We start from the raw sequence: 25,720 nt of genomic DNA, 5'->3' as shown, positions 1-25,720 counted from the left end.
TAAGCCTCTCACAAGAAACTTTATGATGCTCTTTTCCTCCCCGGGCTGTTGAAATGATCCATTATCGTATTTTTCACAACAGCAAACTTGGCCGGCTTCCATACGACCATAAAAAGGTGCAAACAGAAGTTCCCTTCATGATCATCTATTTTTCATTCAAATGTGAACATATTCAGATCATAACCCAACACAAACAGGACTCATGCTCTTACAAACAAAACAAAAACAACAAACATGTAAAAAAAAAAAAAGCCACAAACCAAAACAATAACACCTCTAATTTTCTCACAGGTTTACTCTGACAATACAGAAACTATGCTGTAGCATCTGCTTGCATGGGATGTATTGGCGATAAAATGCCATGAATTTGATGTCAACACAAAAGCAAATCCCCCTGTTCAGTAGATAGTGAATCCATTTATGAGAGAACAGGTCAGACAAATTAGGTCAGGACTCCATCCTCTGCACAACATCATGTATTTGTATGTAAAAACAATTTAACAAACAGGATGGCTGACAGCGTCACAAGTCAGCCATGAAGCTACATGGATGAGTTTAGATTGGCTTAAGGCATTTGGGCTGTTCATTAAAACCAGCTACTCTGCTTATCTATTAGCTGCTCCACTGGAGATTTAGTATTGGGAAAATATGACAGGCTAATTACACCTTTAAAACAGATGTCCTGCTGTCTTAAAATCAGTAATAAACCTGCTGTTTATGAACACAGGCTCAGCTGGAAATGTGCCTATTTCAGCATAAGGGGATTTGAAGTTGCAGGGAGTCTGTATAAAACATTAATTCAAGCAGTGAGGTAAATCAAGGCTTGGAAACGGCTCTTGTACCTTCTTGGAAACATTAACTGAACTATGTTGTTTTAGTGTTATTGGGGCCATCTTAACAATGTTTCCCAGTGTTCTTGGATCCCATCACAGTATCATGTCGCAATGGCTTTAAACAAGACAAAGGACAATTAGATTAAACACTGTTTGATTACAGGATTTTATTTTCTCTCAGGCTATGTTTCAAAGAAATCCAAAAGCTTAAAGAGAGAACTAGATTGCTCATCAGAGTATAAGAGTGTGAATTAGCGTGTGCTCGTATGTGTTTATTGGTGAATTGAGTGAGCACAGCTTATTCGCCCAGAGGCTGAGTGATTTCCCAAGTGAACGGCAATTAAACAGAAGTCTCTTGTGGAGAAATCAAATCAAACCCCACAACGTGATAACTTAAACTGTGCTATGTTTTTATAACCTTAGGCAAGTACTTTAGGTGTCTCTTGAGGAATACGCAACCCTCCCCTGCCTTTATAAAAACTTTAAAAATGTTTCTAAATGCCTTGCTGTCTTTTAGAGTGCGGAAAGTAGCTGCAAGTTCATTGATAAGCACTTTGCATTTGGCAAGTTCACGTTTGTGTTTTGATTTAAAATGAGCTTTATGCACCATGCTGGTTCAACAAGCAACTACAGTTTTGCTAATTGGCGTTCCTTTTTGTATGAACTACAGACCTCCACCTCTGGTCATGGCTTCAGACATGCTGCTGCTCCATTATTATTCTTTTTGGATGGGATGCATAATACATACAAGCACAAGATGTGTGGTTGCCCTGAGGCCCAAAGAACCATTTCTGCTCTGTTGATAAAAGAGAAAAAAAAACAAAACTCAGTGAAACCAACTTAGCATAAATGTGCGAGCAGAGACTCATCAATCATTTACCTCCCTACATGCTTCCAACTGTCTCATCTTGTACATTGCAGATTTTTAATATCTACAGACTTTTTCTTTTTTTTCTGCCCTGCCTAGACACCATCATATGTTGTAGCAGTAAAAATAAAAACAAACAAACAAACAAAAAGATAATGCATATTGCTGTTGTGATGAAGTAGAAAACATAGTGCACTTACTGGACTTTTTTTTAATAGCTGTAGAGGACAGATCAGCATGTGTCTTGGGATTGCTGGTTTGCCTGGCAGGAAACCAGGCAAGAGATGAGGGCTTGGGAAGAAGCAAGCTGGACAAAATGGCTGTACTCTGATGGACGATTGCCCAGAACTAAGTTATTTCAGGGGTTGGGAGGGGGGTATGGAGTAAAAAGCACAACTCTTGTTCAAAGCAAAAGGGAGGTAGTGGGCATTTTTTCTCAGTGTAAAAGAACACACAGAGCAATCATAAAACACAAACTGCTTGGAAAGCTGGATGCTGAAAATGCCTCAAAATCTATGGCTATAGAGGACACTGTGTGAAATCAGTGAGATGCGCCCGACTCCAGTCCACACACCTTTGTCAGCTTCTCTGTCACAATGTGAGATGCAGCCTGTCAGCAGCTATTTAGTTCCTCTGGATGGGCAGCAGATTTATAATACACCTGCCCTCTCCACACTGCCTGCTTGACTTCTGTGAAGTAGAGTACATGCTGCACTCATTTGGCATTACACCAGAAAAGGTACTGCAGTGGCAGAGATGTTCCATTGAGGTGGCTGGTAATTGATGTATGGCATCAGCCATGTTAGGGCTGTGTGGAGAAGCGGAGGAAAGCAATTTGTGGCTCAGCTTGGGGCCCCCTCAACAGCTTCAGTAAGCACTCCAATTTTGCCTCTATTCTACTCTGTGCCTTTGTCTGAGGATAAATGGCAAGCTGTGGATTTCCTCTGATCACATGTACTTGCACACATGCACTCGTGGATGGATTAGGCTTTTTGGCCTCTCCAAAAGAATGTTTTCAAGGAAGAGTGAATGTGAGTGGATTTTTTTATATATCTACTTCTTCTAATGCATGAGTAGGACACACAGCGAATACAAATAATAGTGAGAGGCAAGTGTTTTCTTTTCAACAGATAATTGATTTAAGGGCTGTTTGAGTTGACAGAAAAAGGAAGGAGAATGATTTGTTTGAAATTTTAGCTTTGAGCAGTGATAGGGAAATGTTCCCATGAACCTCTCAGTATAAATATTCATCTACCACAATGTTCTGTGTCAACAACTGAAACACTTTCATCTATCTGTATTTGCAGTTTCAGAAAATATATCACTCATTGGTGAACAGCATGGTGTTAATGATGAGACTCATTTTCTTACAACACATTTTTATTAGAAGTTTAAACCATGACACCTGTGTTTGGAGGAAAATATTATAGATTTATGCTATAATAAACATCGATTTGTTTGACTTTTATCATGTTGTAGAGATTATATTCCGTAAAACCTTGTAAAATTATACAGAAATAAGAAAGAACCTTACAGAAAAAAAACTAAACAAACTAAGCATACAAAGTATAATCCAATACAATGATTGAAAAATATGTGTTTTCCTCTTGCAACAAGATAAAAAAAAAATTAAACCACAAAAAACATTCTTGCAGGAATACAATAGATATGTAGTGTATGTTGTATTAACTCGAAAAAATATCAATGAAAGGAGAAGAAAATATGATCAAAACAATAAACTCTTCACATTGGGACATGATAAGATCCTAATTTTCCCAGGGGGAAGAGGCAAGAGCCAAGGTGCAGCCTGAACAGGTCATGTGTCCATCACAGGACACTAGACGAAGATCTACTCTTTCCTTTTCCAGTGAGAATTTAAAATGTCTAAATTCTTGACTATGCATGTCATTGCACAGTGGGAGGAAAACAGAGTACCTTAAGAGAACACACAAATACATAGACAGAACTGCAGACTCCACATAGAAAGGTCTGAACCACCCAGCAGAGACCTGAACCAGGATCCTTCTCGCTGTGATGTGACATTGCTAACCACCATACCGCCATCCAACTGCATCCTCATTTTAATGATAAATTTAGTGTTACCAGTTCACCTCACATGAGCATGCTTGTGTCTGAGGGTTTGTTCACGTCTAAAGATGTGTATGTAGATGTATCTAGATGTAAACATGCATGGTTGTCTCTTTGCATAGCCTTAATGATGGATAAGCAGATTGTCCAGGATATGTTCCACTATATACTTGATGTCAGCTTCTAGCCCCCTTCTGCTCCAAGGATGACGCTGGTAATAGACAGTTAGAGTTGGAGGTTCACAACAATTAGCTGTGGTATATTTCATGAATTGAAACATTTGGCGTGTTATCCCTGTACTGCATGCAAAATATATATTTTTTCCCTTATGATGGTTAATCATAATCACTTAGTGTTAATGAAAAGCCACATCACTGTTTATCAGCTACCTTCACTCTTCAGTTATTGCAAGGAAATTAAATATGCTTGTCAGTTTGTGTTTCCAATGAGGTCCATCATGTTATGGAAAACAGCGTGGACCATTTCGTTTTTACATGCAATATGCACAGAAACTCCTTCATTTTCTGCATTACTGTTCTTGACTGTATATTTGCCCCTATGAAAGTAAATATAAAATCGTAATGTTAATTGTATTAATGAAAAAAAGTGGAACAAAAATCACTAAAATACTTTATAGAAGGCTTGGTTAACTAAGCATTATAGAAGATCTCTGTGTAATTATTTAGGTGTCTGCTTCCATGGTCATACCATGAACTGACTTTTGTTTCAGTTGTAATGCTGCTCCCACATGTGCACGCTCAGAAATATACATAATAATGTTGAGTTTACTGCATAGCCCTAGTGGATGGGACTGCTGTCGTAATGGCCCAACTAAAAATTATGTGAATTATTGTAGCACATCTGAGAAGCCTCTTGACGTTAATTAAACAGCCCTCTGCTGAAAGGAATGCCTGCTTATGCCATGAACTAAACCATAAACCCTTATGTAAATTCACTTCTTCATCCCTTCAGTTTCTTAACTGTTGCTACTTTTGCAGATGGTTTAGAGAGTCACCCACACCCCTTTTCCACATCATTCATAATGCATGAGCACGATTATATCAGTTGGTGATCAAAATTCCTATTTTTCACACTCTCTTCCTTCAAGGTCCATTTTTCTTTTATTACTCTCATATTCTTTTCCAAATGGTCTTCCTCTCTCTCTCTATCTTTCTCTCTTGCTTACACACACACACACACACACACACACACACACACACACACACACACACACACACACACACACACACACACACACACACACACAAACACACGCACAGGCATACGCAAAGTCATCTATTCATGGCTTTGGGAGCTTTACCACAACTTACATTATTTTCCTGGAGACATACTCTAACCTTCACCGCAATCATTGCTTTCTCTGCCCTAACCCTTATACTTATTATGTCTTACTTTAACACTGAATAATTCTATACTATTGAGATAAGCGGCACACACACACAAACACACACACACACACACACACACACACACACACACACACACAGACACACGAAGATGTATTTTCCCCTGAAACAAATCAAATATAATGTGTCATTTTTTCCTCTTTGGGAAGTGGTTGGTAAATTTGTGAATACTCATTTCTGTTTGGAAACCAGAGAAGCTTTTTAAAAGTGTTGGGGTAGCTAGAGGGGAGAGGATTTGGAAATGTGTTGCATGATTAGACACAGAGACAATTTTAGGTGTACATGAGTGGTGCACATCAGCACAACATGACTGTACACTGCAGGCTGTTCGGGTTTGCTAAACATCGCCTGCTCCTCTTTACTGTCAAAGACCCTTAAGCTGCCCAAAGTGCCTGTGTGAGGTTTTTTTTGTCACCTCATCTTAACCATTAAGAACCATTATTAAGGTTCGAGTCTTGAAGAAAGTAATTGGATTAACGGCAAACATTCTTTTGATTAATAAGAAAAACATGAGATAAACATGTGACTGATACGCAATGTATTCTTAGAATTTATGACTGGATTTATCCATTTTTATGCATTGTGTCAACACCTATTTAAAAGCTTATTTCTAATACATGCTTGAGTGAAGATAGTATATTTATAAATGAGTTATCCAGTACATGGTTACTCACAGTAGAATTATATATTATATAATGAATAAGTTTGTCTCAGTGATGAACAGGAATAGAAAATGATGCAGCTTTATATCTTTATTATAGAAATGTGAAATTAGACAAGTTTAAAATGACTATAATAGTTTGTTGAATAGATCAAAACAAATTAAGTGAATAAAATGTTAAATATTATTTAACAAAAAGATTACATTTAGTAAAGTATTCAATGAAAATCATTTAAAGCTGTTTTTCAAAGGTTTGTCAGACGCATGAATTCAGCTAAGCATAATGCAAAATGCAGACACAAAACAGAAAAAGCACTGCACAACAAGATATCAGGAACTTTGGATTAGTCTACATCCTACGTAGACTAAGTTAGTTTCAAGTCACTGTGGTTCATTTAGAATTTACAAGGAAATGTATGTAGCACTTTTGAATAACAGTGCTTATAAGCATGTGTAGTCCAGGGAATATATCCGGAGTAAACCCACTTTTCAGTCAGTATACCCACTTCTAAACCTCCTGTGATGCTGCTTTTACAATTATAAACATTCCTACACATGTATCTACACCAACCAGCAGCTCAGCTAAGGTTATCTACCACACTGGTGTAGGTACACACTCAAAAATAGAGGAAACCAGCTTGTACCTAAAAAGGTACAAATGCTTGTCGCTGGGGGTGTACTCTTTTGAGAGACATTCCTGTACCCTTCAGTTCTGGTCTATTTCTGTACCTTATCAAGTTCAATCTCACCTTATCAAGTTATGTTTTTTTTATGTTTTCACAGGATTAGGCCTGGTCCATGCAATTTAGCAATATTATCTTATCTTTAATCTAGAAATAATCTTCAAAAACTCAAAATACTGACCAGCCATACACTTAGTTTGCAGCATCTGACCTTCATTGTCTGGTGTAGTAAATGACTGTTAAGTAGTACTACTGTCATCACTCAACTCTGCTCTAGTTTGTAACATTACAGCCATTAACATTACATTTTTCAATGCTGCAGGTACCCTTATGGTCAAAATGGTACAAATTTGTACTTTATGTCACTTTGAACCCTTTTTCATACTCTGAAGGTGTGCTTCTGGTCTCTTAAAGACCAGTATTGTACTTTTGAGAGAACATTTCTTTAAAATGTACCTATAGGTACAGAAATGTTCTTATCTTGTACCTCTATTTTTGAGAGTGTAGCCATCAGCTGTGTTAACTTTTGCCTGAAACATAATAAAAATATATGTATATATGTGTATAAGCCTGTCTCTCACTGGTGTGTGTGCCAGTACCGGTTTAGTTATTTCATAACTCTTCCCTTATGAAACCGAAGAGCAGTAATTATGTGTCAATGAGCAAATATACTGATGCATTTTGGGGTAAACTAAATAGAGACCTACATGTCACTTTTTCTGAAACAGTGTTTTTTTTTCTTTGCTACTTTTTTCTCTTTTTAAAAAAAAGGACAGAAAATTGAGAGTATACCCACCTCTTGAGGGACCACTACACTACTGCTTCTAAGTTTAACAGAAAATAGAAAAGGGATTAAGAAAACAATGGCTGCCTGGAAGGAAGAAAGATAAAATCTGAATGAAAGAAGTGCCTCAAAGAATGACAGAAACTATAGTAAGAAAAACACTACTTTCCCTTCCCTTCATAGCCAGTGGACTTCCCGTTTGCACACTGGTTCATGTGTGCTTGGGATGGGATACTGAATTTATTGTAATCTGCGGGTTTCAGTAGTCCGACAACTTCTTTAGGAAATGTAACGCTATGCTCCTGGTTCAACATAAGTTGCAGAAAATAATGACAGATTTTCTTCTTCCTTCTTTCTGCCACGTTTCCTGAAACTGCAGAAGCTGTTAAACAGAGTTGTACCTCTTGTAACCACACAGCCCATGAGCTCCAGGAATCATAAAAGACCGGACAGAAGAATGGCAATGGATGAGCGAGTACAGCAAAGGGACCACAGTCAGCTAGTCAGTGTGTGAATGTGTGTATATGTGTGTGTCTGTGTGGACTATACTGTGATGTGAATAATAATTCTTTTCATTCAACAGTGGCCGTGAGTATCTGAGAAGTGACTGCAAATCCTCATTTTTGCAGACAAAGCAGAATGCCAAGGAGAAAGAAATGAGTTTTATTTTAAAGCTTTGTCTCATTCAACAGATTACATTCCTCTCCATCTTAGGTGACTGCACACAGCCCGGGTTCCGGCTGCACTTAACAATATTTGGAGCTGCTTCCCAATTTTATGGCTTGACTTGTAAAGTTGCTTTGGCAATTTACTCCATCTTGGAGTTTGTGCTTGGGGTTATTGTGCTGTCTGGGCAAAAATGGCTCCATATTATATCCTTTTTTTCCCCCAGTCAACCCTCAACTTTGAAAAATAATGTTGCAGAGCCTCTAAACAATGTAGCTATTATTTTGTTACCACATAATTCCTCTATTTTTGTCCTCATGCCGTCTTCTGAAAGCCAATTACATCTTGCTTGGAGCTGGAAATAATTAAGACTATTTTTAGAATTATTTATAATTTCACATTTAACAGTAATTTACTTCTTTATATACTTGTACAGTCTTGTTCACCCTGCAGTTAAGGAATCATTATGGAAGAAAATTTGTACATGCTTGCAGTCCCTGCAGGTACCAAACAACTATTTTCTGAGCATCTGTGGTGTAGTGTTGCCATGATACTTGAGTACACGCTTGGTAATGATAAAAATGTGCAAACTTTGCAGTAAATAGTGTGAATTAGCTCTTATTTCTTAGTCCAGGCACAAATGAAAAATTCACAACTTTCCTTTCACCTTGTCTGTGTACTAGTACACAAATGAAGTGAGAAACAACTCCTTGGAAAAGCTGACGAGCTATAATGTCATTATGTATGTTGTAATTCTGCAAGATTAAAAAAGAACAACAACACCTTAATCTGTTTTTATCAACCTACTTAGTTAAATATTCTACAGTCCAATCCATTTATATTATCATTTTTTTGAAAAACTATCAGTCTAGTTGGTCTGCTTTGCAACTAACTAATTAAAATCTTTCAGAGCTGACCCTGATGGACCCATCAGCTAGTCAGAGTCAGCAAAGCCCAGGTCTTGCCTTGACAATGAGTAAAAAAACATTTGTACAAAAGGTAATACTAAATGTAATGCAAATCTGAGTAGGTTAGCAGGAGAGGTGCAATTCAGGGTGGAAATATACTGGGTATACTGGGTTGGTCTGCTCATTCTAATATAAAATAACTTGCCTATAAAAAAAAAATTCCAGATCTTGCAAGAAATCAGTTCGTTCCCATTACCCAGTGTTAGTCCATAATCGGTGGATTATTGTTTTTAAACAAGGGTCAAGAAGTGTTTGTGCCATGTTTTCCAGAGGTAAACAAATGGCAGGGATATTTTGGGAAAATGAAAGCATGCAAGCACAAGAAAACAGTAGGGAGTAAAATAACAGGCCATTATGAATAGCTGCTCCACGCAGAGCAATGCTCAGGTTCTTTCACACATGCAGCAAAATGAAACTGGTTGACAGACATTCTTATGGTATAACTGGGCTCCGTGTATGAATCAGTAATTTAGCTAGCTCTCATTGTTACCAGTTTACAGGCCTTCTTCCCTGCTGTTTCTCTTTTTCCACTCACTCAGGTGCATCCACACTTTAGCAGCAAACAACATCTGACTAACACATACGGTATCTGTTATGTGCCTCTATACAAACACAAAATGAGCACACACACAGTCATAAAGCCATTTGGAAGCAGCATACAAGCATTGTTCTTTTTGTCGTCAGCAGCCATAATGGTGTGACTCATTCTGCAGAGAAACACACATCCTCCAGAACAAACCTGGTAGCAGCAGAGCTTTGCCTGCTCCTGGGAACCTAAATCCTTTTTTGCTGCTTGTGTTTACCTGATATTTGCTCACATTATGCAGACTGAGAGGACAAAAGCTGATGTATTTTGAGGTGCCAAACAACTATGGCTGCTGTTGCATAAAATTCAAGTGGACGGTGCATTTTTGGCATGACCACTTGTCACGTAACACCATTTCAGTGAGAGTCAGTCATGCCATCTTGACTAACATTAAACATTTGAAGCTTTGATGAAATCGCAGCTTCATGTCTTGTCTGGTTGCTCACTTTTGTGTTAACAATATTGATCAATTGTGACAGACTGTATGAGATGCAGCAACATTAATCTTTATCGTCTTGTATTACACTGCAAGGATTGGATTTTGTGGGTTCATTTTATTTATCGTCCTAGCCTGCTCTCTTCATGTGTTGTAAAGAGAAATAAATCAATAATTGCTCTGTTTTAAAGCAAACAGTTGCAAAACAACTGAAGGAGCGCCTGTCAGACTGAAACAAATGACTCTAATCTGTGAGTGATTGGACTTGTTGCTGCTTTTCTCTTTGCTACCTTACATTTCCCTCTCTCACCTCTCCTCTTATTGCCTTCCTCTATGGCAAATTGAAATTCAAATAAGCCACCGTTGTGCGGCAGCAAACAATATTTGCCTGCCAAATCATCTTGTAGACACTTCTGAAGCAAACATTACATAAGATGAGATATAACGGAAGTTTAACATCAAATCCATATTAGTTGCAGGGGTTCTTGTTTGAATGTTCAAATGTGTTTTTGCTTCATTATCATTCTGTTTCCTGGCGACATCATTGCTGATGCCAGCACAAACTGCTTCAGTGATGATTTGGCAATAGAACTAAGAAACTGATATGAATGAAAGCTCAATGAAAAGTTTTTTGGACTGCTTCACTTATAATATCCACTGTAATCTTTTTTAATATCCAGACAGGACATAATCAGACTTCTTTTTATTCTTTCGACATGGTTTTACGGTCAAAGCAAGATGAGGTATAACTCATTATTCATTAAGGTTTGACGCTTCTAATTTCAAACTTCCCCATTCTTTTTTATTGCCCTTTACTGCATCAGAGAAAGATCTACATTTAAAATTCAGTTTAATTACAAAAGGTTTGTAAGAAAACTGAATGAAAAGTGATACTATCTGTCCAGAGTAATATGGTTATCAATGCTGGTTAAAATGACCATCTTTAATGTATCTAACCCTGTGAAGAAAACCAAGAGGAAGTTAAATAAATTTATGGAGCTCACAGATATTTTTCTAATACCTTTCTTCTATATCTCTATTAATCCAAGCTGTTTTTTCTTTTTATCTCCATGAGTGTGCTACCGACTTGTTATGTAAAACACAGTAATGTATGTAGAGAAAGTAGGCTAAAACCTATTTAAAGAGGCCACGTTAATCACAACAGTCTATAATTAGAAATGGGAGATTGCAGTGGTGCACTCAAGATTGAAAAGAGAATTGTTGTGTGTGTGTGTGTGTGTGTGTGTGGTGTTTTCAGTGCTGCTGGGAAAAACTAATAAATTGTTTAAATATTTAAATATACAATTTATTATTTTTTTTAGACTAAGAGTATTTTTTCGAAAGTAGATGGTTTTAACTATTTAATATTTTTGGTCTGTCACTTCAGGTTTTCTCAGAAACGTCCCCCAACATCCAACGTGACGTGTTCTTATCAGCTGGTGGTGGAACCCTGGTGGATTCCCAGAGGTCTGGCCCACCTTGCAATCGGACTGATTTGCCTGCTAATTTGCTAACGCTATGAAATGCTGCATTAAAACAAATGAAAAATACTCACCCCAAACATTTCTGCAGTTTTCCTGGCATTTCATGTTTTTAGCTGAGATGCAGAGTTTTTTCAGTCTCATCAGAAAATGTCTGATGTTTTCCGACTGGTCCAATACATACCAGTGTCACAATCAGTAGCTGTGAGATGTTTTTTTTTTTTTTTTTTTTTTACCAGTGGCAGTGCTCACGTGATATGATGTGAATGATAATGCATAAATAATAAAAAATGGAAAAGCTATGACAATGGAGATTTTTTTAGTCATTCTCCAGCCATTTATTTTGTCACATCAATATATGTAACATGATGATTATAAAGCCAACTAACCATTACTAAGTGAGAGCTCAGAAGAAATGATCCAAAGTAAAAGAAATGAAGAAAATATTGTGAATGCTGAATCTAGAGCCAACATGTATGTACAGAAAAGTTTAGAGTGTAATCTAGCTTATGAGTGTTTCACAATGTTTGTCAACCTAACACTAACTACAATTAATAAGAGGACGTAATCATGTCAAACCACAAAAGGAGAAACAGATCAATGATACCCCTCCCATGCACACAGACTTTATGTATATTTGCAACATTTTGTCTCATGTATTGATGTCTCAAATTTAGTTATGGTGTGAAAGCCGGGGAGAAAGACCAATCAAATTGTCCTTGGTTTTCCAGTTTCCCCAGTGTAACAACATATGACTTAGTGGTCTGAAAAACCAAAGAATAATTTTAGGGCAAAATCCAGAATTATTTTCACGTCATTGTGCTTTATAGTATTATTCCAAAAAGCCTTTGTTGTCCATGACAAATGTCCTAATAATGTCACTTCTCTTCAAACATGAATGGTGATTAAGTAGCTACCCCCACTTTTGAAACTGTCATCTATCTAAAAGAGCTCCTCCATCTGTAACAAGGATCAGGATACAGGATGACCTCAATCTCTCATTCATCCTGAGGGCTCCCCATCCACATATAACCTTCCACATCCCACAGATGCACGCTTACAGGAGTGTGATGCCATCCTGACATGTTACTGATACAGTTCTCAAAGCTCCTGATTCTCTTAAGGCACGCACACACACATAAACAAGACAAAGTGGTCTACTGTGGGGTGCATACACAGTTAGTTAATTTAAAGTTATATTAAACAGTGCTTAATGCAGTTCAAAACTTAATTATAGGAGCACTTTAATTATATAACACTAGCAGACTGCTTTAGTTGCGTCAGCAGCAGTAAACCCTTTTTTTATGCATGGATATGCACATGCAAGACATATGCACAGAAAACATGTGCTCTGTGTTCCTCTGCACTGCATCCTGCTGTAGAACCTGTCAGATGCTGTCAGGTGTGGTGTTTTAGTGCAATGGATGGTTGGGAACGAGCGGGGGAACCTGCTGTGGAAGTGTATGAGTATTCTGCGAGTGCCTGTCTGTGCTTTCTCATCATAAAGACCTCAAAATGGCAGGTCGTCTGGCTTGTCTCCATTTACTCTGCTTCTGCTCTCCCTCAGTGTCTATATCCTTCCCTCCCGTTGGGCATGAAAAAGCCCTGCTCCTTTTTTATGCTTCACAATTTGGTCTTCTTTTCCCCTCTGTCAGGCAGTGAGATACAAGTTCAGCCTCAAAGCAGTGACCCACGCTGGGGTTGCTGCTTTCCTGACAACATTACAGAAGAAATAAGGGAGTCAGAAGGTTTGCAAAGCAGGAATGAAATAGCACATAGGGAGTTACTTACAAGAGCGAGAGCAGGATAGATGGTGGTTTAGAATGAAAAGGAAAACCTGTGCAGCATGTTCGACTCCACACAGCTGAGTTGTTGTTGTTGAAGTTTAGTAATGAAGCTCCAGAGATTCCCCTCATCGTGACAAAATTAGAGTTGCTTGGCTGTCTCACTTCTTCTTCATCTCTTTCTCTCTTAGTTTTTTTTCCTCTGGCACAAACTAGGAAAACATTGCACTGCATAATCACGCTCATTCAGTGTCCTACTTACTTGGAAGTACAATTACAAGCCAGTGTGAGGAACTGTAAGTCACTGGGAATTGGATTACGGTTCCCTTTGTGCCCCCTGCATTTATCTTTTTAAGCATTTCCATAACAACTTAAAGTTTTCTTTTGTTTTCCACTAAAATGATGTTGGTGGTAGATGATACAACAGCATTTGATCAGAAAAAAATGTGTGTTTGAAATGGAGAAAAGGAGGCTGAAAGAAGATTTATTGATAGAGGTAAACAGATATTTTAGATGGGTGTCATTGCAGATTTCTGCCACTAGAGGCAGATTTTTGTAGACATTTAAATAAGCAGAAACGCAGCGTAAGTGCACTTGGCTGCATGGCCCTTGATAATAAATGCACATTTTGGTTTTTCCTTTTAAACACTAATCATTTCATCAGACGTACTTCTTTTCCTCAGCTGCTCATCACAACCTCTTCATCTCTGTAATCTTGGGCTCTGCTGAATGATTCGCTGCTGACACAAAACATTTGTTTACACTTTGTGCAGCGTCTTGCTTCTTTATTGCAACTTTAATTTCAGCCACCTGAAATCCCCTCATCTGTGCTGCCTGGCAAAATCCCACAAAGCATTGATTTTTAAACCCCAGTGTTAGTCTTTGTGTCATGATTTATGATTAATTCAAGGCTGCATTCTCAATAAAAATCCTTTGTAGTGAGATGACAGCTGTTTCTAGAACATTTGCCAGGTGGATTGCATTTTATTCTCTCATGTGTGCCCTGGAGAAACAAAATACATTAAATCAGACCTTGTATTTATTTTTCTATATTTTACTCTAAGTGAATGCACATATATATATATACATAAACTGAAAATTGATAAATCAAAAACAAACTCCATGCCTTTGCTTCATCTTAAAAGTGATGCAGGTCACATCAAGTCTGCTATCTGCCTTGTTTTCCCTTGCAACTATATTTTAAAGCTGAACAAGTTTCATGATAAATTCATGAAACATTTTGCAGACTAGTGTGACACCCAATCTGTGCTAGCAGTAATCTAGATCCTTGTTCAAAATGTGTTTTTGGCATCATTCAGTATCTGCTTGTGAGATTTTGTTTTAGTGTAGCCATCATGTTGCATCTCTGCTGCTATAAAGAGTTGACTTAACTGAGCCATGATTGAAATGTTATGGATGCATAATAGTACTTTTGCAAATTCTTAGGGTGGATTCACATCAGAATAGTCCTGTAGACTTGGTCCGATTGGGTGCTCAGTTGTAGGGGGGTGTATCCATGCGGACTGAGATCGTGTTCACACTGCACTTTGGTTCAACGCGACAAACCTTTACAATAATACATCCCGATTCCCCCTAAAGGTGGTGCTGCACTAGTATTTAGCAAAAGAGAGGACAAGACCCACGTGAAGAAGAAGAAAATTCTATTGTGAGTTAAACATGGAGCAGGAAACTATTGCTGTTTTGGGTTTTTTGTTTTATGCAAGTATTCTGCAGAAATACACTGCAACAATGACTGCAGTATGAACAACAGATGAGGCAGAGGACTCTTAAAGCGATCGCTATATATTTACCTGCAGTGCAATAGTACATCAAATGCAGGAGGCAACTTTTTTCAGGCCGCGACCTGCATTTGTATCAAGCGGCAAACTCCGGCGGTTAAAAGTGCATGAAACTGCAGTTCCCCCTTCATCCGCTAGGGGCTGGCTGCAAAACAGAGCAAATCCCCATAGACTCCCATGTTAAAAAGACCAACTTCACAGCAGAAATAAACATGTTTACAGCCTGGTTCAAAAATCCATTTTCGGTTTACAGGTCAGGTTTACCTTCATGACAACTGTTGGGGGAGTGAATTTTTTTCTAACTCACCCATTTTAAAGTAATTTAATCTCGAAGTTCGGCAAATTTAGGGGCGTGTCCTTTTGATTGACAGGTACCAATCTCTGGCTTCAAGTAAGAAGAACGTAGAACAACCGCTGTTTTTACCTCCCGTTAGCTCGGGGTTAGCTCGGTTAGCTTTTCGCTACAGAAAACTCGGAGTTCGCTCGATGTCAATCATCCACCATGATGCTCACGGCTGCCCTCTCAGCTCCACCTCTTTGCCCATATTTGTGTTTTCCGGGCAAGACGACGCGCATGATACCGCCAACATGGCGACGGTAGGAACCGCCCACCGAGCTTCAATTCAGCTCTTCAGAAACCTATGGGTGACGTCACAGAGACTCCGTCCATCTCTTTATATACAGTCTATGGTTTGTATGCAAACCGAGTCCGCTTCTTTGGTCCAATTTAAAATTTGTTTGGCGCTTTCACAGCTCCACAAACAAAGCAGACTTTCCTAGATTCCAGTCAAACAGGCTGATGTGAATGTTTCCTTAGTGATGAACCCCCACCCATGACTAATTTGGCATCCATTTTCTTCTTACCAATACTGGGAGCTTTGTCCAGTCAAGATAGTCTTATCTTGTCTCTTTTATAATTTCTTGCTCTCCCATTTCCTTCCTCTCTTCCTCTAATAAAGTTTTTCTTTATTTGGCATTTATTTGCTAAATAAGCCACAGTGTGTGTTCAAAATGACCAATGTGTTTATTTCCATTTTGCTTGCATGTGAAGTGGTGTGCTAAGCAGTGCTTTAAGTGGAACAAAACCGGTCTTAACAATACATTTCTTTTGAGGCGACTTTTTAAAAAAATTTTAAAATAAAAATCAACAAATATAAGTTGTAATATTTGGTGAAGTCGTAGTCATAGTCCCGGTGTGCACTATACGCTGTAAAAAGTAGTACCGGTATGCACTACATTGTAAAAAAAAAAGTCACGGTACACAAAGGGATAAAATTAAAAAGTTCCGGGACTGCGTACCGCTACGTACCACTGCATACCGGCCCACATATAGCACTGGTGCTAAGCGATACTCAGCTGGAAGTTCATGCAGCCTCTCTGTTAAAAAAAGTTCTACAGTGCAGTTTCTCAGCCTCAAGACTGCTGAGCAGCGGCGGCTCCAGAAATGTATAATAGATATCACTGTGGCATCAAACAAGTCTGAAACAGAGTTTTTAGGGTTGAAAAGTTATGTAGAGCGTCTTTAAATAGAAGCTAATGTTATCTAAAAGATCATTAAAGAAACTGAATCTGTGTGAAGCGTCTGAACCGTTTGTGATTGTCGACAGCATCAACGTGAAGTTAGTCTACAAGAGGAGTTGCAGAAACAGTTGAAACCACGTTCTGAACTTGCTCTCTCTAATCAAGCTGAGGACGCTAACTTTAAATCTTTTATTGTCTTCTGGGCCTGTGGGTCTCTCCAGGCGTCCCTAAACTTCCAGACAGTTTTGTTTTTTGCTCTTTGTACTACTTTCAACTCTTCCTATCTATCCTCCTCTCTTACTTTCACTACATCAGAGGGAGGTTTGGTGTCTTTGTCGCAGGGTCCTCGCTTGCTCTCAGAGTGATGTTTGATCCGCTGGGTGGCCTGTGTGTATACTGCTCCTCCTTTTTGCTGAAAGTCAAGCACACACTGACATGAATAATTAAAGAGCCAGGCAGGGAGAGGCTTATTCTTCTCTTTTACAGAGCCAACATCCCAACAGTGTTACCCTGTTTGTCTGAGCGTTAAAGCTTTACCGAATCTGTTATGTGCTTTCGCTCTCTGATGTTCCTTCCCTCGCTGCCTCTTGAGACAGACTGAGATTTAATCAGTAGTTACAATACTACTGTCAGAAAATTAAGATTTTCAGCACCATTGCAGTAACCTTTGTAGTTTCCACTCCTGTTGACACTTTCCCTCTCTCCTTTGCTTTTTTCCACTTGTTTCTCTACCTTTCTCCTGTTCACCTCTTGTGAGTCTTGGAGGAGGGCAAAAGGAGCATTTCAGTGATATGAAATGTTTTGATTGCGGCTTGGACATCAGTGTCCTTAAGGAAATTGAATTGACCAGCGGTTATGTCTCAATACAGTGAGCTCAGTGACCTCCTCCACCTCATTTTTATCAGCTGAGCCCCAGACTTGGCTTGGACGTGCCGGCAGGCCATCTAGAATCTACCAGTGGGGGTAGCCACACTGGGGGAGTAGAAACACGCGGAATGTTTGCCCCGGAGGAACAAGATGTCCTATTACAAATCCAAGTCATCACAATGAACAATGAACTTGGTTAAGAGCCACTAGCTATTTTCTTCCTTCATTTATTTGCTATTGTTCATTCGATTACACTTATGGGTCCACTTCTCTGCAATTGAAATTCCTCTTCGTTGCTGCTCTCCTTTCACTTACCTGACTGCCACTCGCCTCATCTACTGCCTCTGCTCTCTCAATGTCTCCACATCCTGCACTCTCGCTTCACTTCCTTCCACTTGCCCACAGCTTATTTTTTTCTGTGCCTGCTCCTCATCTCTTCCCTCATGTCTCTGCTATGCTCAATTGTGAACACAAAGCACATAATTGCTCCCTGTGGCCCTTCGATTTCCAAGTAATTGCTGTAATGATGCTAGCTGGTTTGCAAATGTCCCTCCGATTTGAGTCTGTGCCCAAGGTCACTTTAGATAAAAATGAAAGGAGGCAAGTAAAACAAATAACCCAATTGTTCCTACTCATCACCCCAAAGGAAACTTTCTTTTCACCTGCTCTTATCTCATTGGAATGAAGTTGTTTTCATATTGATAATAAAATGTTTTGGATGCCAGCCCTTGTTGTGAGTGTCTCTTTGTGTGTTTTCACCAGAAAAAAACAATAAACTACAACAGCAGCCTTTTGTTTTCATTTTCTTTTGCAAAGAGTTTCAACCACTGAGACCTCTTTTCTTCTTGAGTGTGTGTCACTGTCGTGTCATATACAGTGTTCTGTGAATAACCTCCACAGAGTGTATCTGTCTGTGACTATCACCAGGAAATTTAGTGGCTTGACAGCGCGGCCCCTCAGAGACTGCAGCTTTGGGACGTTGCGTGACATCACCTGTTGCTGTCACTGCAGAACTTGACATTAATGTTTTGGTGTGAAGCTTCAGTTAGGCTGTGATTGCAAGGCAACAAGATGATTTAAAGATCCAGGTTCCCCTGTGTGCAGCCGCTGCTTTGGTGATGGATGACCCTGCAGCTGGAGAGCGGGGGTGGCCTGATATAGGGGAGGTATTGCCATCATGCACCTTCTCTCCATCGCCCTGCTGTGATGAATTCAAAATTGATAAAGGCTCATTAATATGCGCAGAAAGGGGTAAAACCTATTGACTACCTCAGCAGCTCCTGCTGCTTGTTTTTAGGGAAATTAATTTAATAACTGGATCCGTAAAGCTTCCTGATCACAGCACTTGCTCCAATTTGCATATTAATGTAGCACGGTGAGTGCAGTCTGCAATGTTTATGGACGCGTGGGGCTGAGGCAACTCTTTTTAAATTATCTTTACTTTGTGCTGCCCTAGAAGTGTCAGGGGTTGGGACTTTCTCTTTGCATTTGAGGATGGAAAAAGATAGATTTTTCAGCTGGGAAATTTCTCTATTTTTGCTTTGCGTGTGTTAAAAGATAATTTTCTGTGTAATGCATGATGAAGAGAAATTATAATGACAAAGTATACCCCCCCATGGATTTATATCTTTAGCAAATTCATTTCATGCTTTAATCCATAAATAAATAACACTGACTATATTACTAACAAGTTCAATGCATGTTTCAGTGCATGTGTACAACATGAGGAAATGATTTAATAAATTTGTTGGCATAATGCTGACATGGGTTATGCCAAAATGGTAAAATATATATGCTTTTTGCATTAATTATAGGTGACATCATTTTAAGGGTACAATGTGAGTTCACGTGTCTCAGCTTGTAATAAGGTTCAAATCACATTGTAGGTGAAGAGGGAAACAAATGAAAACACAGCAAATAAGTGAGAAAGATGGAATATTTGAACCTGTTTTAAAAGACTCCTGAGTCATGAAAAAAGCTAAATAAATAAAGTTTGAGTCACAAAAACTTAAGAAATAAATGAAAATAGAACTCTTGCCCACATCTCTATTTCCAGCGTAGCACCAGTAAAGTTACAAAACAGCAGTCATACAAATGGACGGGGAAGCAGACGCAACATTACCAATAAATGATAAGAAAGCCAAAACTAGTACATGCGGGGGTGTTTCAACATTTAGGCACCTTTAAAAGGCTCTCTTTATTTGCATAAATATGAACCCAAAAGCAAATAAATGGAATCTAATTAAGCAAATAATACACAATGTTTCTCTTCTATTTATTAAGCTAGGGTAATGGTCCTGTATGCTGTAAAATACAAGGATCCAAAAGGTCACACACAAACCCACATTAACTTCCAAACAGCTAAAGGTGTTTGTGTGTCCATTATCAGAATAACGCTAAGTGATAAGACGGGGACAAACAAGAAGCAGAATTCAAAAACAAACCGAATAAAAAGTGTTTTATGAATTAACTCTTCATGGTTTGAATTTACGCTCACAGTGAAATGTGTTTTTTAGAATACCAAACGAAATTTTTCTCTTAATCCTTTTAAAAAAACAAACAAGCAAACAAGAAAAACCCAACAACAACAACAATCTACAGCATCTGAATTACTTTTATGAAGTGTTGTTTTAATAATGTATATTGATAATTGGGAGCATCAGCTTGAGGATGTAAAACATCATCCCCCTTTTTAATGCCAAAATCAGCTCATATATTCCGTTATTACAATTGTAATAAACCTAAAAAACTAAAACAAGGCTAATGACACCTAGAATTAACAGAAGCAACATTACTAGAAGAGTTTTATATATCCTCCGTGTTCTTATACTCAACTACAGAATAATTATTTCTACCATAGACGCAACTTTGCTGCTAATACAACAGGAAGTGCTCATATTAAACTATCCCATGTGTGCGAACCAGTCCTGACTTTTTGGAAAAAGAACAAAAGCGTCTGTGAAAGTGGTTTTCAGTTTTATTAAATCTTCATTAGAATATTATCAGTTCACAGCCAAGGCAATTTAAGGCACTTTAAACAGACACAGTTCAATTTGAAGCAATTGACTGATGTCCAATCGATCAGCTTGCCCACATTTATAAATATTTTAAAACCCGACTAATAAAAATATGGTAAGAAAAGTCCATTTTTGTCATATGAGGTCTCTTTTTGGCCTTTTAACAAAACAGTTACGGTTTAATTTTTTAAGAATTGCACTATAAAACTATTGTGCAATCTTCTGCTTTTGGTATCTATTAGGAGGCAGAAGACAAGTCAGATTGTATTCAACAGGATTTTGAACAAAGTTTTTTTTTTTAACCATAAAATGATACAAAATGTCTTATACACCATGTATCAAATACATTTGGCTTTATGGGGCTAAATCTATAACTGCATATAGTCCAATTTACAAAAAAGATGTGTTAAAGTAAAACTATTCCTTTGGTTTTGTTGACTGAACTAGAAAAATAGTTTGAATGACATAATATTGTATTATGAAGGACATGGTTTATTATGTGTCATTGTTATCTCGGGCAGTTTTTTTGTAAACCAGTGTGTATTTATTGTGCGACTGATGGGCTGATTTGAGGTGAAGACATCTTCCAACATCTGCTGAAGCAGGTGTAAATTATTCACAACAGGTTCTGTGAGTTATCACACAGCTCGTCAATGTATTCATTACTTATTGGAGGTGTTGTAGTTTAAAGTGCTTATGTACTTCTCATTAAACCCAAAGAAAAAGAAGACCATATGTCACATGGAGATCCCTGAATAAGTTTTGTTGCAACATTAAAGTAAATCTACAGTGTTGAACCTGTGCAGTTTACTACAACACAGCCATGCGCAGAAAAGGGAGAAAAGTCTTTTGAATCCGGTCCTTTAATCTCGCTGCGCTGAGTTTTGTGTTTGGGCCCATCTCAGTACAGATCTGTGAAATGGATTCTCCAGTGATGTTGTCTCCATGGACATTACTCCTTTCTAACAGAACACTTTTTATTTGCCACAGAACAGACATGATAGAGGCTTTAGTGACTGAAAATCTGAATAAAGTTATCTTTTTAAAAAAGGGTTCTACCTCTTCTGTGAGCTCTCCTCATTTCATTAGATTTTTCTGGTGCAGAGAACAGCATCTTGTCTCAATGACATGCAACATAAAGGAGCTGTCATGTGGAACCCTTCGCAACAAGCCTGGATTTCACTTTGTCTGTCATGCGTCTTCCTCACAGTCTTCCCTTTCTTTTTCCTGAACTCTCAGTGCTGCATTTAATATCACTTATATTTAATCACTGGTCATAATAGTTCTTGCATTTCTAATTTTAAGCACATAATTAATTCTGCACTGAGAAAAGACGCTCAAGCTCCTTTTTTATTAACGTCCTTTTTAAAATTTAGATCCTAGTCCACAACCACACTAGATTAAAAATGAAAGGCCTGCAGCCAAAAGAAGCTATTTTGGCTCAATTGTTTTTTTAATGTTCTTCAAGACAGATTTAGCTTTGTGAATAAGTTGGTATTATGAAAAAGCAGTTATTCAAAATATCACCATGCACTGAAGTGATTAAAGTTCGGGTTTAAGTAGGCCAAGCTGTGCTTAACCTGTAATACAACAGAAGAAAATATTTAATGATTCATTTTGTTTATAATGCTCGGTAATTATAATAGCTCCTGGCATGTGCCGTCATAATCACTTCTTAAGAGTGTGAAGTGTTTAGGGAGCCACAAACTCAGAACTTAAGTTCTAAATACAGCATAAACATATTCTGTCTGCACATGATAGCGGTGATTATAATCTTTAGTGAGTCATCCCAGGCGTGGGAGTAACAGCAGGTGTGGGAATAGTCCACACAGTCATATCAGTCTCAACTGTGGCAGCAGTGGAGAACGATATGGCTGCAATTCCTTCATAATAATAAGACATCGTATTGACTACTCTTACTACTTATACTCATTCTGTAGGCTTGTTGTAGAAAGTTTCATTGTCATGTTGTTGACAAAATCAAGTTTAACAACAGGGACTTAAATCAATTAACAGAAATTGATTTAGGTCCCATAAAGATAAAAGTGGTGTTGGTGTTGTCAAAACTGTAGGGAAAGATAAACTATATTAGCTACACCACTGCTTGGCAAGGCATTTTTTGCATGCTATTTAGCTTCGCATGAATCGGACACTGTGGTCAGTCAGTCATTTTTTTAACCGCTTATCCAGTCAAGGGTCACGGGGAAGCTGGAGCCTGTCCCAGCAACCACTGGGTGAGAGGCAGGGTACACCCTGCGCATATCATCAGTACATCACAGGGCCAAGAGCAAGAGACAACCACTCATTCATTGGGACTATTTAGAGTAGCCAGTCAACCTAACATGCATGTCTTTGGACAGTGGAAGGAAGTTGGACCTGGAGAGAACCCCTACCCCACCGTGCCACCCTGACCATTGTGATACTTATGGTATTTTTTTGTTTATGATTTCCAGGTGATGGTCTCAGTAACAAGGAGGTTCCATTGAACAAGTAGTCAAATAATGCAATCACATGAAGATTGCTTGTGTTTTTATTTGTTGTCATATAAAACTTACTAGATTTCGTTTGTGCTGCAGGTAAAATAATGACGTTTGCAAATTGCTGGAAACCATTAGACAAGTAAGACCTTATAGAAATTAGATGACAGATATGCGACTGGTAATCCTTTAGAAGATGACCAGTATTATATGGTATATTACAGTACTGACAAGAGTTCCATAAAATTTTTTACATCAGTCATTACTGACAAAAAAGTCCCTCACTCATTTATTAAGAGGAAAAATACTCATTTACTTTGCAGCATTCTTGAAGCTTTTTTCTAAATTATATTCAGATTATTCACATACTTGACTATTCGTTTATGGTTCTGGCCTCACTGTGATGTTTGCATTTATGTATTCTGACCTCTTTCCCTTTTATAACACAACAGAGCTGAGCTTTCATCACTTTCCTATTTACTGTAATTACCATAAGAGAGGAAGGCTCCAAGAGAGCACTTAGTTCAGTGCATCATGGTACACCTTTACTGCAGTGGTAAGGTGCACGATGTCCTGACATCAGGGTTATAAAATGGAATCACCCATGACTGCAGCCAAGAATGACTCTCCTCACAAATCAGTAAAGAGGCCAGAGATGCCGGTGCTAAATCAATAAAAGTTCAAAATATAATTAAAGAGCCCGTGAATGTGCAAGGTTCTCTGAGGAGGTGAGTAAATTTACTTCTCTCTAGCCAACCTGTTTTTCATTTCTACATCCTGGCACTTTTGAAACCCTTTTGAGCTCAGACATGAATATAAACTGTAAGGGGGAAGAGAAACCTGGGTACAAGTTATGTTTAATCATAAGGAAACAAATGCTCAAAGCCCATCTCGGAGAGCTGTGTCACCTCAGGCAGCACTGAATTGAGGAAAAGTTTGTTTATTGTGCATCAGAAAGAAAGGAAGTAATTTTCCTGGTACATGCTGGCAGGGCACAATTAATGAGGAAAATGATGCAAAAGTGTACAGTGAATGAAAATGAGTTTTCAGCCATGAAAACATAAAGAAAGTTTGTGAAAATTCCAATCAGAAGGCAGGTGTAAGTACTCCATGAATCGGGACGAGCAAATGTAGTTTGCTAGTACACTGCAGTTTAATCAAAGAGAAGTGTCTCAAGACCAGCTGTACTCACACAGATGATTGTATTTCCATCTAAACAAACTCTTCTTCCTGAGGCTGGCTGCATGATTAAAGTGGGAACCGCGTCTACTTAATTCTAGAGCTGCTGCCTGCATTTCTCCTCCTGCCTATGAATCTCAACCTATGCACTCTCTCAAAGCAGTTCTTTTGCTGCCACCTGCACTCAGTCGGTTCAAGTCCATGTCAAAATGTGTCTTCACGACTATTTCAAATGAATCTAACTAGCAAAGCCGTTCTATAGTCCATTGTTGCTTTTCGGGTTTCTGCTCTGCATTAATGAGGGCTGCTCACAATAAGACCTTTCCTTAGGTCTGTACTGCCTCCCAGTAGAAAGTCCACATTAGTCATACATTTTCAAGAAAAAACCTGAACCTTAAAGCCACTTCTTTTGTTTTCACAAAGGACTTTTAAAGTATAACTTCTTGTATGCCAGGTGTTGCAATACTTTGAATTATTATCATTTCTTTAATCCACACTTTATATTGTGCTACTTCAAGAAGACTGCTTTTGTTCATGCTACAAATGTAATTGGACATAAAGTTATGTGGTTACAAAATTACTTGCAGCTGTTTTGCAACTGTGAGACCACTTTCACAATGTTTTTTTTTTTTTGTTTAATCAGTGGAAATTCATCAGATTGAGTCTGATACAATCAAAACATACAAAGTCTGACTGAGACACTATTGAAAAATGATGGCATCCAAGGTGGTGAGGAGACTGTATGTAAAATTCTGGGGACAAACCCACAGGATTATAACTTAGAAGCAAGGAGGGATGAGTGCTAAACTTTATAAATATATATATATATATATATATATATATATATATATATATATATATATATATATATATATATATATATATATATATATATATATATATATATATAGAGAGAGAGAGAGAGAGAGAGAGAGAGAGAGAGAGAGAGAGAGAGACAGAGAGAGAGAGAGAGAGAGAGAGAGAGAGAGAAAGAGAGAGAGAGAGAGAGAGAGAGAGAGAGAGAAAGAGAGAGAGAGAGAGAGAGAGAGAGATTATGAATGCAAATGAATAGATGGTCTGATGCTTTTTCCTCCCTCAATTTGTTTATGCCAAAACTGACATTACCAGTGTGCAGCCAAGTCTTCTTCCATGCTCTCATTTAGGTGGAAAGGTGGATAGTTGTCACTGAGGTGTCATTGCCATAGCCAGTCGTATTTTTGTGCTGTTGTAACTGTAACTTTTAATCTTGATCGGAAAAAAAGATTTGTTAAGCACATCTTGTTACAGTAAGCCCCCTTTTGCGCAGTTTTATAATTGCCTCCACATATGATATGGACTTAGCATCTTCTCTCTTTTTTCCTCAACAGCTGCTGCAGTTAGATCATTTCACATTTAATGTTTGCAGTGGGAATACAGAGATATTTGAATATTTGGATATTTTTACATTCTTTGTTAACAAGGGTTTCCTCAGTGTCAGTATTTAGTATGAAAATGTTTCAGTGCTTAACCCTTTATAGGGCACTCAATGACATACCTTGAAATTATAAAATTTAACCTAAAATTGTCCTTCTGTTATTAAGACCTCCATTCTTCTG

This window comes from Telmatherina bonti (genome assembly GCF_933228915.1).
Source record: "Telmatherina bonti genome assembly, chromosome: 14".
Lineage (NCBI taxonomy): Eukaryota > Metazoa > Chordata > Actinopteri > Atheriniformes > Telmatherinidae > Telmatherina > Telmatherina bonti.
The sequence above is the reverse complement of the archived record's forward strand: the minus strand, read 5'-3'. Positions refer to the sequence as shown.